The sequence below is a fragment of the Anas platyrhynchos genome, chromosome 4 (assembly GCF_047663525.1).
Source record: "Anas platyrhynchos isolate ZD024472 breed Pekin duck chromosome 4, IASCAAS_PekinDuck_T2T, whole genome shotgun sequence".
NCBI lineage: Eukaryota > Metazoa > Chordata > Aves > Anseriformes > Anatidae > Anas > Anas platyrhynchos.
The window spans coordinates 33,837,708-33,850,915 of NC_092590.1; the positions used below are offsets into that span (position 1 = coordinate 33,837,708).

At 34.3% G+C, this 13,208-nt stretch overlaps 1 long non-coding RNA gene across 11 annotated transcripts in view; it reads right to left on the reverse strand.

Annotated features, from left to right (window-relative positions):
* Positions 1-13,208, reverse strand: part of LOC106016054 (uncharacterized) — a 270,464-nt gene that overhangs the window by 112,224 nt on the left and 145,032 nt on the right. For all 11 annotated transcript variants that reach the window (XR_003496990.3, XR_011809047.1, XR_011809045.1 and 8 more), the window contains exon 4: positions 8,192-8,260. This is a non-coding gene — a long non-coding RNA (uncharacterized lncRNA). The remainder of the gene's footprint in view (positions 1-8,191; positions 8,261-13,208) is intronic.

The window sequence follows — 13,208 nt, forward strand, 5'->3', positions numbered from 1 at the left end:
GTGATGTGCTTAAATTATTAAATAAATCCAATCATTATGACACTTCCCTTCTGCCTGCTAAAAACAGAGAACAATGGAGAATGAATGAATATATCAGTAAAACTCCTAGTCTCTTGTCAATGCATTTACTTCCATACACTTTGTATTTAAGCTGACATAAAATAAGTGATAAAAAAAAATTAAGTATACCCTGACCAGCTCATGAGTAACAGTTAAGTTGTAAACCAAGAGGAAATGAAATGACTTCATCAAATACTGCTTCAAATTTACACCTCCAAAGGGTATTGTTCACTCTTACTATGCAACAAGGGCTTGTTTTGGCCCACATAGTGTGGTGAGTGTTGCAGCATTATGACTTATACTAAGTGGTTAGGTTGTTACAGCTGCAATAATTCAAAATACAGTCAGTTCTGAATTATCCCTGACTAGTTTATCCAAATTGCACATGTTAAGACTTCCAACTTGGCTCTGTACAGTGCCACCTTAAGTCCAGTTTAGTTTATTAGCTCATAAGGTTGTTGGTAGTGTTTCCAGAAGATTTATTAGCAAGAGTGTAGTGCAGTACAAATACATATAGCCATCCCAAGTTTCCTCCTTTCCATGGGAAAGTCATTTACACCACCAGTAGAAAAGGAAGGAAGAAAGGGAGATGGAAAACTAAGACACCCTAGACTAAAATAAGATGCCAAATACAGATGAAATTAATGTTTGGCTATAGAGAAACTGGGGACATAACTACAAAACACAAAGACGTAGGTAGCTTTCATCTAGATAGCAGAGAGAACAGTGATGAAGACAGAGTGGCAACACTGCTCCCAGGAACCCTACCTTTTCTAGCTTACACAAATGAAGCTATCTTCACTGCTATTTCTACCCAAATAAGTAATATAAAAACCAAGTAAGGTCATGCTTGTATAAGGTGACAGATTAATTCTTAGTGCCTGTTCTGCCCCTTTTTAAATGTGCAGATGAAAAGGGAAGATTAAAAGTCTGTTTAGAGAAAAGGTACCTTTTTTTTCCCCCACATGTCTAGTTCATTAGGAGGATCCTCCAATTTGAGGATCCAATTTGTGTTTCTCTTTGATCTTCATGTGTATTCCAAGCAAGCCAAAACATGCAGGTGGCTAGTAATCATCCATACTTATCCAAATACAGAGGTAGAACCTAAGTGGGCATATTCTTTGAGATATCTCAGAGTTCTGTGGTTTCCATGTGATGAAAGAAGTAAAGAAGACCAAAGAAGAAAGTGAAGTCAGACGATATGGAGATTAAGGCTGACCTGACCTAGAACTAAATGGAAATATCCTGAAAAAAATATATATATATATTTTTTTTCTTGGAGAATTCTAAGTTCAGCAAAATGCCACTGTCTGGCTGGAAAATGTTTCATATGCAAAGTGTATCATCAGCCTTTGTAAGAAAAAAGCAATTTACAGATGCATGCATATGCTTAAGAAATAGATTCATTTGACACATCACATCCTCATCTTTCTTCATCCATGTTACATACATTATAGGTTTTTGGCACTGCAGTGAGGGAGACTCGCTGAGAGACTTATGAGAATTTTCTCTTAAGGTAGAATTGTTGGAAGGAATTAAATGAAATAGTTTGTGATTAGCATTTGCTTTACATGTAAAATATAAGGGCTTTACTGAATAAAAACAAAAGAAATAAATGAAAAATCTTTCCATTCTTTTAACTGGCCACTATTAGATTGTGGTAGTTTGTTAGTCTTTATTATTTTTAATTATTATTACTATTTTTTAAAATTTATTTTTCCTAACAGTTCAATATCTTTTATGAAGGTGTTTTACAAATGCCTACCAATATTTCATATCTTACTTTTTGCTTTGCTTTCTTCTGTTTTATTACATTTTTGTAACAGTATTTTTGAAATAGCCTTGTACACAGGCCTGTGTTCTTTAGTCAGAGTGTTATCTATTTTGAAGACTAGATTATGAGTGATTTAATTGTCAATAGATGTTTTAATGATTTGGTTCTAGTCCCTAAGTATTATTAGTAGTAAAATTGATAAGGATACATCCTGAGATACATCCATGAGATACATCTTTCACAGAGAAGATATTTATATAAAAATACATAATATTTTAAATATTTTAAATGAGTGGCGTAGTGTAGCGTTAAAAATAAGACAATTTTGCTTCAGGAAATCTTGATATTCACTCTAGATTTCGTCGATGACTTGGTATACCTCATATTTTACTTTTTGATATATCTAAATTACTGTCATTTATCCTCTGATGGAAGTATAAAAAGATATATAATTCAGCCATCAAAAATCACACGTTAATTAAACTATCCAGATTTGAGCTATGGGTAACTACTGCTCAGAGGGCATCTAAATATCTAACTTCAAAGCCTAAATTAAATAAATAATGTAGGATGCTTTTCTCCACATAAAATTAATGGAGAAACTTAAGATTCTGCACAAGTAGGAACACATTTTATGCACTTTTAGTCACAGAAATTGGATCACTGATGCTGTTTGAATGTAGCGAAGATGTGCAACAGAGTCAGAGACGGGCCCTAAACTACCTCCAAAAAATCTTTTTTTTTTTTTGTTTTTAAATTTTCATTCATGACACAGGTAGAAAAGGTTCTGTATGAGGCAGTTTAGTTGGGTGTATAAAATCAAGAGGTGTGAATGAGTCCCCAGAAGGAATACTCTTTATAACTTGGTGGTTACTTTGACTTTTAGAGATTTATTGTAAAGTTCAGTATTACATGTTTTCCACTTAAACTAGAAAGCTGCAAGTGAACATCTGAGAAATACTGGAAGACAAACAAGCATAAGCATATATTGTTCCTAACATCATATCTAGCATGATATAAAAATTATTGTTATGCTTTAGTGCTACCTAAAAAGGAAAGAAGCGCAGTAATCAATGGTATGTGGAGAGCTATTCTGCTGAGATCTGCATTTTTGCTGAACTTTGTCATGACCTTGAATGCAAATCAATCTGGGATGCATGTATCCTAAAGATTTATTGCTGTGGTTTGCTCCAATCTTTCCTTAATAAACTGAGTTAAAAATAACTCAGACAGCTCATTAGTTATAGCACAATACATTTTTCTCTTAATTTGGGGGATGGCAAATGTCTTCATTACTCTTAAAGTAACATTACTGTGCTGTATAATACCCTACCACAAAAATCAGGATAGCCCTCCATGCACCGTCTGCTTAAAGAACAATAATTATCCTGTGAAGTATTTATCTTCTGCTTCCTGCCTCACACTGTTTTCTGCCTTGTGACATCCTTCACTACAATAATGATTACTTAGTCTTGAGATTTATCATTCCTCTCCTCTGAGTGTTACCCAGAGCTATTAATAAAATTCAAATAATCTTTAGCCATATTTGGGTTGTCTGCAGTGTAACTGAAAGGAAACATTTTAAAGAGTTACCTCACTGGAAACTCCATCACTAAGAAAATTCTTATGGCATTAGCATCAAATGTTCTATGCAAAGGAATTGTTTTTCTTCAAGGAATTTTCCAGTAAATCACTATGGAAATAGTATTTCTCTTGATGTTTCCATTCAAAAGTAGCGTAGTTTTGCCAGTTTTTTTTTTTTTAATAGACATTATGTAACATAAAGACTATGTCTTCTTTTTAATTTTCCATTTGTTCAGTGTCCTGTACCTAATCAGAGCTAGTTATGTCTGTTTCATTTGCATATTAGCTGTAAATATGCATTTCAAGGGGTAGCATTAGTCTCACTTAAGCAACATTGACATTGTTTCCTTTATCACCATGCTGACTGTTTACTTTGAAAACTATACCTCTGCACTGCTCATTACTTGCTCTTGTCCCTTACCCAACTTTTTGTGAGCACTAAGACACTCTTCAAACAAACCATAGGTAAAAAGTAACATATTTTGCCTACCATACCAATCCACTTATAAACTACCTGGAAATTTGAGATGATCTTCACTTTCAGAATAGGAATTAAACATGATACAACCTACTTAAAATAAATAATAATGATAATAATAATAATAATTAATAATAATAATAATAAAAATAGTTACAGTCTTTCTCTTCTTTCTAAAACTCTCTTAGGTCAATAAATCCCTGCTTTGTCTTCTAACTTTGATACAGTACAAGGATCCAATTCCCTTACACTTCCACCTGCCAAGCACATTTCTGTAAATCAGCTAAGCCATTAGGTACGAGACCTCTACGCTCCTGCATAAATCCCACCAGCTTGGAGCTACTTACAGAGGTGCATGGTTCTTATAGCTGGAAGGAAGCAGCCTCTGGGGCAGGGGGTGGGGAATACATACTCTTTTTGCACCTCTGTGTTGCCTATGACTTAAACTCCTTCTACAGAGGATATTGTAGAAACCCTGTATGGACAACAGTGCACACAAGCTTGTATAGCTCCGTAACACGGTTTCTGAACACAGAGCAAATTGCTTTCCAGAGGATTCTAAGAAGAAATTGCCTATATTTAGGCCTGTACTGTGATAATGACATTGCAATGAATTCAGATTCCAAGTTGACAAAATATTTGACTCTGCTAAAGAAAGCTCTTAGAACCTGACATTACATTTCTTAGTATGTATGAAATCTCTATAAAAAATACAGAACATCCATTGGCTGAACACTTTTGAAGTGAGGCCTGGTAAACGAGCTGCCTAATTTTACGCTTATGGTGCTGAAAAGTTTGGACCTAACTACAGCCAAAAGTGAATTACTCTATGCCTTAATCAGCACAGAAAAAAAAAAATAAAGAAAGAAAAAAAAGCTCAAAATTTTGTCATACTATAAGTAGGTACAAACTCCAAATTTATCAGATTTTCAAATTTTTAAACTACTGCTGAATTTTGTACAATAGCATATTTCTAGTTTTTACAGCATTCAATCACCAGACTGAATATACATCCTTATGATGAATAAATGCATCCTTATTTAATGACTAAAAATAATCCTTATTATATGACTAAGATTTCCAAAGCCAAATTTATGAGCAGATTCTTCCAATGATCCAAAGTTTCTTTAGATAAATTGAGAATATAGGTAATATTAATTATATTTTACTTGAAGTGGGCAACTCTGAAATAATCGAAAAAATCATAATTCGGCATTTAAGTCCTAGCTAAGCCACCGATTTACTAAGTGATCTGAAAAACTTTATTAGTCACCTGATTTATAAAAAACTGAGAGTAAACTAGATCAGTTTTGAAAACCAAAAGCTCAGCTCATTTCAATAAGAAATAAGTTTTATATAATTCAATAATATTTAGTGATACAAAGAGTTAAAACATATTATTATGAATGTAAAAATACCACCAAGGTGAAACATTCTTCAGGAAAATTCTAACTCTTAAGACGAGTACACATACCTTTTGGCTGGCTTGACAGTGATACCCATTCTTCTCCCAACAGTTTTTAATACTTTCCATAAGAATAACTTATGTAAAATTTTGCTCTGAGAACCAGCATTAGATTTATAAGGGCTACAGAGACCAAAAGTTAGCCTCTCCTTTTTTCTCACATACCACATGACTTGCATTAATGCCTTACTTCACCAAGTGAAGTCCATCCATGGCCTGGTGATCTAGACAAGCGATTGCTTAGTCTTAAAAGCTGCTGTGAATATTGCATTGAATCATGATGCACTAGTAGTTAAGAGCACTAATTTACTATCAGAACAAAGAACTATGAATTATGACATGTGAGCTATCAAAAAGACTTATTAAGTCACTGAAAGGTATTTGTTGTATAAATTTGGCAACAAATTCAAACAAACATTTTACTTAATCTTCAAATCAGAAGGAGAAGATGAGAACAGGGAAAACCAATGTATCATCATCCTGTTTCTAAACTTCTTACTTTTATGACTTTTAAGGCTTGGATAAAAAATAGCAAATAATAGTGATGTTGGACCATATTTTTGGTGAGTCACCAACACTGACTACAGACATGATTAGCCTGTTAAACTGCAACCTAAAAAATGGATTAGTAGTAGTCACTTTCAGAGCGGATTAAGCCAATGTGTTTCACTTTACATTAGTCATGCATAAACACAAATGGCTTATCTAATGAGTTGTAGATTGTTAAACATGGTAAGGCAGTGGTGAGTCAACTTCTGGACAAACTCTCATGTTAATGTTTCAAAATTAAAATAAAAGCATGAAAACTTAAGAGATTTGCTATATGTGAGATTGAAATGAAATTATATATTCTGTCCTAAACCAGTCTGACTTTGATGACAGCTATTAATTTTAAACAGTCATCTGATTATTAACTGATTTCCTTAATTGCTTATTCCTGGGCAGAAATCTTCTGTCACTTGTGCCTTATTTTATTCTTGCAAACTTTTAATGGTAATTTATACTAAAAGCTTGACTAGAGAATTTATTTTGGTTTGTTTCAAATCCACACAAAATAAGGAAACAAGTCTATCACAGTGAAACTGAAACTGCATTAATCACTGTTTCATAAAAGACACTTGAAATCTTGTCTCCATTAGTCAACTGGTCAAAATATCTCTATCATATCATTATACTCCATCCAATTCTCCAGCTGATTTCAGGAGTGAAGATTTGAGTCCATGGACCCAGATTTTTTCTTTGGGATACAATTCCTACTAATGTCAAATGATTTTTCACTTCCCGCATGTCAGGACAGACAGGCAGATACACTTAGGCATTAGCACCCAACTGGAGCCCTTTGGAGGTTCCAGAAGGAAATATCAAAATCATATTCAAATATGTTAACAAATGAGTACAGGTGTTAGCATGCAGGACATCAGTCAGAACAGTCTAATGTAACGCACTCAAGGATGCTGGCAGTAGGCAGAAGAAACACATTTTCAAAAGGAATTGTGGAAAGAATGCCTTTGAGTCCTATTTATATTAGCAGGAAACGCTGACATCCCTCATGAAGAAAATGACATCTTTGGTTTTTTAAGGTAGCTAAATCAATTTCACTTGCACTTACTTCTATCTGAAATATCAGCATCTCCAGGTTTTTGACAAATGGCATCACATCTGTTTTTGTAAGCTTTATATCACTGCCAGAAAATAAGCCAAATTCTTTCACTTTTTAACCATCTCTGAGATTGCATATATGAGGCATATAAAATTAAATGGCATCCTCATGGAGCAAAAATTCTTTTCCCTATTCTTATTTCCTTTACATATATTTTACTTTGTACCAGTATTTCCAATGTAATGGTGGAAGAGACTTAGCATATGTTTTTTACTGTGACATTTTTTTTTGAATTAGCTATTAACACAGACTTGGGCTTTCGGGTATTTCATTAGTATAGTATATAGAAAAAGACTATATTATTGCTTTAAATGTAAAGGTTTGCCTATTTCCTGATCACAGTATAGGGGCTCTGGAGAAACTTTAGATTAGGTTCCATTATGATTTATTCTTCTTGCACCCCTGTGAATGAACTGGTCTCTGATGGGAAATTTCTATACCCTATATGCTGGAATTTGCTTTTTTAAATGAAGTATTGTTCTTACTAAATTTTTAGGGAGAATGTTTTTAACATAATTTTTCTACCCATCACTACATCAAGACAGAGAAAATGAGAAACAAAAATAGGATCTGAATGCAAAGGAAATAGCATGAACCAATGGCTATGACAATACAAAAGGAAGCAAAAGCGAAATGATGATACAGTTTGCAACTTACTGGAGGTAAAAAAAAAAAAAAAAAAAAAAAAAAAAAAAAAAAAAAGAATGAAAGACATGTAAGGAGTCATTTTCCTTTGTATTAACTTGATCTCTGAAAATCCCATTAAGAAAAGATAACCCTAAAAATAAGTAGGAATTTTTGTGTGTGTGTGTGTGTGTGTGTGTGTGTGTGTTTTTTTTAATCTGTTAAAACCAGTGTTATTGCAGAAAACACTGATGATTCACTGAACATTCTCCTCAGATAGGAGATAAGTGATAGTAAATATCAGTATTGTGTTTTTGCTGATATATTTGTAATTTGTCTTGGCAAATGCATAAATAATTTTGCAGGGAGACAATTTTGTTTTTTGAAAATGTTTTGAAGATAATCTCCTATCTCCTCATTGCCATTTTTTAGTCACACTCACTTCTATCTCCCATCTTTAAGGGTCTTTACAGTTGTACTCTGAAATAAAATTTAAAACAAACAAACAAACAAAAAAAAGAGTATTGATCTGTGATCTGATTTTACCTGAAATGAAAAGTCCAGAGATGTAACATTTCACAGGCATCTGAGCTCAGATGAATATTTCAAAAAAATCTGTTCAAATAAACACAGCAAATTAGAGAACAAATTACTTATTGCTTGTTTGTATCGAATCTGAGCTTCTTTTGTAGGACGTGCCTCTACTCCAAATATTGGAGAACACGTATAATTGATTGAACTTGCAAAAACTAACACAAATATCTTTTGCCACTCTCTAGGATGAAAGTTTAACTGTGAGACCACTTCCCTGTAGACATTTTGCCCCAGGCTCATATTATCCTAATTTTAGATAAACACTGCTGTGCATAAAGGAATCTGAACAATTTGTTCATACACAAAATGACTTTGTTGACTTAGCTTGGGTCTTGTCACTAACATTTAACAAAATTGCATGGCTGTTTTTGAAAGCTGACAAAGGCCATTTCTTTTCTGATGCAAGCTCTAGGCATTCTTTTCAGAGTTACCTGAAATATGCACTCTTGCAGAAGAAAACATTTTATTTGGCTCATCTTCCTTCCAACCTTATCAAAATCATTTATGTTAGGACAGTAATGGATGATGTGTTCATATCTTGCCAGGTATTTTAATGACTTTAAGACAGTCAAGGCTCCAAGAAAAAATCTAAATCTGATTAATGATATACCAAATTCCTAGAATAGTGGTTAAGTATGCAGCTGTCCAAAACCACACAGGAACAGTTTTGCAATGACAAACTGCCCCTTAATTGAAGAGATTCATTATTCTAGAGCACTAACTCTTTGCTACATATGATTCTCAGTGTCATATGAAATTCTTGTGACCCTAGTTGTGGTTAGTTATTATTCTTTGTGCAGTCTATTACCCTGTAAACAAACCCATCTCTTTGTGGGCATGCCTACATGGTCACGATGCAAAAGATTAATTACTTAGCTCAGGCTCTGTGCAGTCCTACATGGCTACCTGGCTTGCATCCTGGAACCTAGAAAAATATGTGAAGCCACTTTGCATTTGACTTTACAGATGTATCTTAACTCTGTCAATTGAAAGTGCCATAAAATGAATAGCTTAAACTTTGCCACAAGCCTATCACTAGACAATGTTGAGTACATCTTTTTATTCAAAATTCATTCCATTAAATGTAATAATGCATGGAAAGGGAGAGAAAGCTGGCTCATCTCGGAATTCTTCTAAGAATTGGCTGCCAATCCTTAGACAGTTATTTGTTCTTTTACAGGAGCAATGTGTCCATGAGCAAAGTTATTTTCTTTTAGAGGAAAATTTGGTACAGTTTGATATATCAATGACAGTTTAAAAGATCAAGGAACAGTAATGTTTTCACTTTAATTAATTAAAAAGTATAATATGAAGCCATGATCACACACATCTGTGTATAAGGTCACCTATCATTAAGTTTCTCATTGTGAAGCTGTGATGCCAGATAAATCTTATATGGTACCCTGCATGAGGAAGAGTTTGATCCACAGTGGCTGTATGGGTTTGGCTTTTTGTTACTGCAGGGACCAGCGTGTGAAATAACAACACATGCAGATGGCAGCATGGACTGGAGGCCACTGTCTCTCTGACTTCAAAAACTACCACCTGCTAAGTCATTTAGAGATTTCACAATATATGCTCGTGTGGGAAAAAGACTACTTCTGTTTTAATGTACCTTATCCACAAAATTATATTACACACCTCCCAGAAGAGAAGTTCTAGAAAGAAATCAGTTTCAGAATACACCAAGGATAAGGATACAAAATCCCAGACAAATATGTAAAGAGCACACAGATCATATTAAAAGAAATGTTATTGCTTGCTATCCAGTCATCAGCCGAAGACACAAGAAGATACATTCATACTGTGAACCTGAAAACTTCCAATGAAAAAAGGCAGCTTACGTTCTGGAGAATAAATGGAAATGTGTTCATAACAGCTGAAGTATACATACACACAGCACATAACATATACAGCAGGTTATAGTATGTACAATCACAGTCACAGATTTTTCATTGCTAAAAGGCTGAAGTTGGTTTAAATGTACATGAACAATTTGATTTTGGCTACAAGTCACAACAGGTTTCCTAGTTCAGACTTTATTCCCCCTGTGGATATTAATGTAGATAAACACTTTGTTTCACATCTACATTTTCTTCTGACACAGAGAGATATCTTACCTCTGGGTACTTGTGACCTTATCCATATTAGGAAGAGAAAGGAATTTTTGCAACATCATATAATGAGAGAAAAAGTAGCATAACATAGATAGCAATGAGAATAAAGCTTATGAAGGTGTGAATAATGAAGGAATTTGAAATGAATAGTGATTAAATGATATTAAAATCATCTAACATGGGAACTTCCCAACGTGCTCCAGAGCAAAGGAATGACAGAAAAAAAAATCAAAGACCAGGTTACAGCTGAATTATATTGGGCAGATATATATATTATAATTATAATACATATTATTATGGTGGTCAGACAGACGCTAGGATTGCACAAAAGAAGGGCTGTGCAACTTCCTCACTGAAAACTGGCTAAATCTACAAAATGCATCACATTGTTTATGATGTTGCACTTGTCAACACTTTTGCAAAAGTACTTTAGTTAAAAGCAGGATGCAAAGTGAACAATCATTCTGCCAGCTTCTTGCTACCTCTTGGAGGGGCTGGCAGTCTCCATCACACAAACATGCCTCTCTTATCTTGCAGGCAACAGAAGAATGGATTCTGAATGAATCCCAGGCACTACTATACATGTAGGTAGTGTAAAGGCAGAGGTTATTGCAGTGGAATTCATCATCAAGCAAAATGCCACAACTTCAGTAACTATTTGCTTGTGATGCAATGTAAAATGCTAGCAAAAAGCGTTAGTGCAGTTTGCATGGAAAATTCCTTGGGATATCATTACAACCCGCATCTTTAAATTCAATGACAAATGAACTAGCATCTGAAGTAAATCTGAGCAACAGAACTTTAAGATAAGTAGTAACTGCAGGACATTTCATAGTCTTGTGGACAGTACAAGCTGTGCCCAATTAGAGAAGATACTTCAGATCTAAATATTTTACTGTTTTATTTGGCTGAGCAACTAGGATTTTTGGACCAGCATCTGAAGATCAGGAGAAAAGAATTTAGTGTCATCACAAGAATCTTTCAGAGTCATATATTGAGAGACCAGCAAATGATTTAACACGGGTTTTAGGACAGAATATAACTTTTTTTATATTTACGTTACTTCATTAGTTTCCGGAAAATATGTGAGGAACATCTGGTAGGAACATAAAGGACTGTAATGCTTTCTAAGGAGTCAGGCCCTATGTGACAAATCACTACTTTACTTTCATGAGGCATATAATCAAAAAGCATGGATTAAGTTTCACCCCCACACTGAATGGAAAATTTCTACAAACCTCAAGAAGAATCAGTAGGCCTCTGTGATTTAGAAAGAGCAGGCAGCATCATTATATGACCTAAGAGAAAATTTGTCTGGAAAGGTGAATGCTAAGAAGATATTGAAGTCATAAAGGGAACTGCTCTAACTCATGCTAAATCAAAAATTCCATATTAATCCAATCTGTAGTAGTCTATAATGCCAGACATACACATCAGCAGTTGAATAAACTGATGTGAGTCTCCAACACGAACTAGTAATTTACAGTAACTGCAAATTCAATCAAAGAGACACCAAATATTCAGTCACAAAACTTGAGTGCTGATCATAGTGGAGACCCTAAAGACCTGAAGTCCCAATTTATTGGCATATAATTCATATTCATTTTGCAGCATTTTTAAATCTAAATATCTACTTTTATCACACTTGGAATGTATAGATATACATAGACATTGAAGGGGAACTTTATTTAAGAATACAACAGTTTTGCCTTTTGAATGAATTGCATTATCCACTACCTGAAAGGAAGTTATGAAAAGAAGCTGGGGGTCAGCCTCTTCTCACAGGTAACTAGTGATAGGACTAGAGGAAATGGCCTCAAGTTGTGCCAGGGGAGGGTTAGGTTGGAAATTAGGACTCGAAAACAGTAGTCAGGCATTGGAATGCGTTGCCCAGGGAAGTGGTAGCATCCATGGGGGGGAGGGGTTAAGGAAAGGTTGGACATGGTGCTTAGGGACTTGGTTTAGTGGGTGACATTGGTATTAAAGTGATGGTTGGACCAGAAAGAGACCTTAAAGGTCTTTTCCAACCTTAATGATTCTATGATTCTATGACCCCACTAGTTATGATAATGAGTGAATTAAAATGCACAGCTTGCTTTTTGCACAAATATTTAGAGTGATCATGGTAAGGCTGACTACTTTTATAATTTTGAGAAACTCAAGATAAGTAACTACCAAGTCCTCTTTTAGCAAAGTTTGAAACGAATTTTTAACTGTGTAACAGTTAAAATATTAATATCATACTGTGTAACAGAATCATAGCCCAACATAACATTATAACAACAGCATGCAATGTAAACTAAATATTCTGAACATCACAAGATCCTTTAAAACCTGTTTTCACTTGTCTACACTTTTAAAAGGTCTGAGGAATATAGATATTCAAAAGCATAATTATCCTAGACAATTATGGGAATTATGGAAGCATGACATTTCCATTCACATCTTCTATTTTCCTCTGCCACAGAAGGAAAAACAATTTTCATTTTAACATCAAATATGCCATCTACAGTGTACACCTTATTCATTAGTTCTCAGAATAGTGTTTTCATGTCTGTTAAATCACATTTTCGGGACAGTCTCACAGCTGTGTGTCAGAAACAAACAATAAAAAGACTTTTTCTCACAGGATTATTATCTGAGTTGATCATGTGTTCAAGATTTAAAGGTTATAAATGATTATTTTTTTCAATTACTAAATATTAGGTTCCCACATGCCTAGCTTGTCAAATCCTTTTAGAGATCAAATGTGATCCTTTTATTTATTTATTTGTAAGCTTCTTTGTGCACAATGTCCAGAGCAGATTAACTATTCCTTTTGTATGTCAGTTTATCTTGAGGTGATATTCCTA